Source organism: Dermacentor albipictus, chromosome 1 (assembly GCF_038994185.2).
Source record: "Dermacentor albipictus isolate Rhodes 1998 colony chromosome 1, USDA_Dalb.pri_finalv2, whole genome shotgun sequence".
Taxonomy (NCBI): domain Eukaryota; kingdom Metazoa; phylum Arthropoda; class Arachnida; order Ixodida; family Ixodidae; genus Dermacentor; species Dermacentor albipictus.
In genome coordinates this window covers 484,661,084-484,665,053 of record NC_091821.1, presented here as the reverse complement: position 1 = coordinate 484,665,053, position 3,970 = coordinate 484,661,084, and the positions used below count along the sequence as shown (strand labels likewise).

At 47.9% G+C, this 3,970-nt stretch overlaps 1 non-coding gene across 1 annotated transcript; it reads right to left on the bottom strand.

The window, feature by feature from the left end:
- Positions 1-2,115: 2,115 nt before the first annotated feature.
- LOC139055072 (U4 spliceosomal RNA) lies at positions 2,116-2,257 on the bottom strand. The gene has a single exon (XR_011511636.1). It is a non-coding gene; the product is annotated as a U4 spliceosomal RNA (small nuclear RNA).
- Between the last annotated feature and the right edge of the window lie 1,713 nt (positions 2,258-3,970).

Sequence of the window (3,970 nt, the reverse complement as noted above, 5' to 3'; positions counted from 1 at the left end):
ATTGGGCGCTCACGGGAAGACTACAAATGCAGCTGTGCAGGGTGATATGGGCTGGACAAGTTTTGAAGGGAAGGAAGCTCAGAATAAAATTGATTATGAAGAACGATTGAGGAATATGGAAGAAAGTAAATGGGCTGGGAGAGTGTTCAGGTATTTGTAGAGGAAAAGCATTGATTCACGTTGGTGGAAAAGAACTAAGAAGGTTACGAGCAAATATGTGACCTGCATGGTGAGCAACATGCCAACGAAGAACGTCAAGCGAAATGTCACAGATGCTGAGATAATCTCATGGGCGGTGGCAATGGAAAAGGAACCTGCTATGATAGTAACTACTTAAGAGGAAAAAAATGGCTGTGGCTTAGCTAAGGTTAAGCCCAGGATGCGAAGCATACTAGCCTTTATTTTAACGCGACAGCGTTAAGAAGCTCGTGTCGCAGAAAAGCCGGTGTCGTCGGCGTCGGCTCAGGCGTGCGGCGCTTGCTCAGGCGCACATTTCGTCGTCGCGCCGAACGCTGCGTTGCTCGACGCTCACCGCGTCTGATGCGGGGGGCGACGGCGCGAGTTGGAGCCCCGTTTCTCCTCTGTCGTGACGTCACGGTGTCACGTGGTATTGAAGGCGACACCGCCGCGCCTGAGGAGCTGGGTTGAGCTCTAGTAATATGCTTCGCATAAAAACGAAATCAAAAGGGAAACAATTTATGATAACTCAAAGGGACGCTCATTACTATTCGAATCGAGGTCAGGATACGTGCTTATAAGGCCAGATACAACAAATAAATTAATTATGGAGTTTTAAATGTCAAAACCATGATCTGATCATGAGGCACGTCGTAGCGGGGGACTCCGGAAATTTGTACCACTTGAGGTTCTTTAACGTGCACCTAAATCTAAGTGCACGGGTGTCTTCGCATTTCGCCCCCCCCCCCCCATCGAAATGCGGCCGCCGTGGCCGGTATTAGATCACGCGACCTCGTGCTTAGCAGCCAACACCATAGCCACTAAGCAACCACAGCGGGTGAGAGAAAACAAAGGAGAAGCATATGCTTGCTGCGGTAAAGCTAGGGAAACGATGGAGCATGTTTTGTTGGAATGTGAAGGTATCTGCTCAGAGGCCGATTTAGACACCTCTGGCCTCGTTGAAGTCCTTGGGTTCAGCGAGAGCAAGGGGAAAATATACACGTCCGCGGTAGATTAGTAACAAGCTATTCGAAAATTGGGGGAAGAAAAATAGGCAAACGACAAACAACGGAAGTACACAAAGTTCCATCCATGCATCGCGGCCCACGCAAGAGGCTGCGTTTCTACCAGAAAGCTGGCGTTCGTGCATAGCATGGAGGAAGGAAACTGAGGAGAGGCCCTACCCCCTCGGCGCGCTAGGAGAAAAGTGTGGAGGAAATGACATAGTAGGTTCTCCTTTGTTTTGCTGTTTTTTTATTTCTTTGCTGTAGTGGCCCCGCCTTTCGGGCCACAATGGCGGCTTTGTTATTGTTCTGTGCGCTCACGAGTGTTGCTCCGTAGGTTTCGTACCGTGTCAAATGCGCTGTGCGGTCAGGTTTGCGTTGGTCTCCGTGTTTTGTTGCGCTGCATTATCTCGACCGTGCTCTACCGGATGTTGCTGTGGCCAGGTGGGACAGGCGGAACTAAAGTTCGTGAAATGAACGCGCATGCAACGCTGTAGGCAATGTATCGCGCCACGGTAATGGCAACGGACGAAGGAATATCCACGGGAAATTTTGCCCTCTTTGGCGGAATCATGTTAACGTGCTAACGAATGTTTAGTATTGCTGCGGAGCGCGCGGGTCCGAGCAGCACGGTTGCGCGCAGCGCGGTCTCGCGAGAAATGTAAACAAGAGCGGAGAGCTGGCCCGGTAGGTGGAGCAACGCCATAAGCAACGCTAACTTCCGGCTTCACTTTCAATTCGCAAAGAAAGACTGACGTCAGGGCCTCTCCCGAGTTTCCTTCCGCCGTAGTGCATAGCGTTCGCCGCCAGTGATTCCTGCTGAAGATGACATACAAGAGAACAAACAGGTGGGTCAATTGGCACGGCATAATCATCGGACGAAATATTGTGCATGGTTATGTATCTCAACGTCTTTCTTTGGTTTGAGCACGTAGCCCCGTAGGGCCTTCCAAAAATTGCCATGGCCGACGATATTTCACGTCGTCCCGGCGGGGTATTGGGAAAAGTTTTCAACTAGCAATAGTCGCCCCTCAGTTAGCACTTCATAGGGTACGACACCGCCTCTGCGCAAAGCTGACAAAAACACAGTTTCGATCTGACCCTATTGTAACACACCGTCTTAGATTGACAATTTATTTGAGTAAGACGTATGGTGTTTTTGTCAGCAAATATTAACATGACTAAAAATTAACTGGTTCCCACAGTTAATGTACATACTGCAACCACTTCTTTTATATAAAATAAATAGTTGATGTAAAACTATTTGGATAAACCTGTTATAGTGCTTACACAAAACATTTCAGCGGCTTGATCTTGCTGCGACAAGTATAGATCCTGAACTGAACCGAAACTGAACGGCACCATGCAGTGCCTGCACATGTGGCTCGGACTATGCTACCTCATTTCTAAACACTACACTAGGTACAATGCACATATTGTAAGTACACTGGTTGCCGCGCAGAAGGCTACGTAATCCTTTACAAGGTGAAGTGTGTCAACTCCCTTACCCAAGTTGCACCCCAAACAGCGACCTGTAGATGTCTGGACCTCTATGACAAGAAGTCTTCCCTTCAGAAAAGAGCGCCAGCCTGACAGCTGTCAGAGCCGAGCCGGCCCTTACTTGAAGGTGTGCCGTGTGTGCAATGCTTCGTAGTTTGTATATGTTATCGTCCTGATAGAATTGCGCCGCGATTGTGACTCAGTGTCGGTATTATCTCTTGTTGAAATAAACTTTTTTTAAACACATTCCTTAAGCACACTTTGGTCGCTCGTTCCCCCGAAAAGGACTCAGGGGCCTAATTCACAAAGCGTTTCGCTCGTAAGCGCTCTTTGCCATTGGCTGGCTGCCTTCGCTAATAATACGTCCAGCATGAGGATTGATTGAAATTTTCTTTTACGAATAATTCTAGCGTGAGAGCTTTTTTTTCTCTTTCGTTTCCTCTGTAGAGAAGACTAGCAGGCGACTCTGTGTTTTGTCAATAAATTCTTCCCCTCTCTCTAGTTGGCTCGCTAAAGTATCGTTTTACGTAGACTCCATAGATAAGCTTAATTGTTCTTTTATCTTCCAGCTGGGGGCGGCCCGAACAACACACGTCATCTTCCCGTGCAGCTTAGCAGTAGCGTCAAGCTTTCTTAATAATAAATTTGTGACATTTCCCTATTATAATATTCTTCGCGCCTATGCAAACGTTCTTGAACCGGTTCGAGCCGGTTTGATCAGTTATTTTTTCACTCTGTACTCACGTCTATTGTGGACAAAATAAAGTTGTTTCACTCACTCACTCACTCACTCACTCACTCACTCACTCACTCACTCACTCACTCACTCACTCACTCACTCACTCACTCACTCACTCACTCACTCACTCACTCACTCACTCACTCACTCACTCACTCACTCACTCACTCACTCACTCACTCGCTCACTCACTCACTCTGGAGGAGTTGAATCGGAACTGAAATGCTTTCGCTGAACCGGAATAAAAACCGGAACGAAAGATTTTTTGGGTTGACACTCTAGCTGCGCCATTTATTGGTAATGTTGCAAAGGCATGGACTCGCCGTGGTAGCATAGTGGCTGTGGTGTTACGCTACTAAACCCGAGGGTGCGGGATCGAATCGTGTTCGATTGAAGAAGAGTTCCTTCAACAGTGGTCATGCCGTTCCCTGTCAGTGGCTGATGGACGCGTATGGCTTGATTTTCGACGAGCCTGGTTCTTGTAGCCAGGTCATCAGAAGTATTCATTTAATGCACATGAAATGTAGGTGCCCGTGATTTCTTCGTGTGT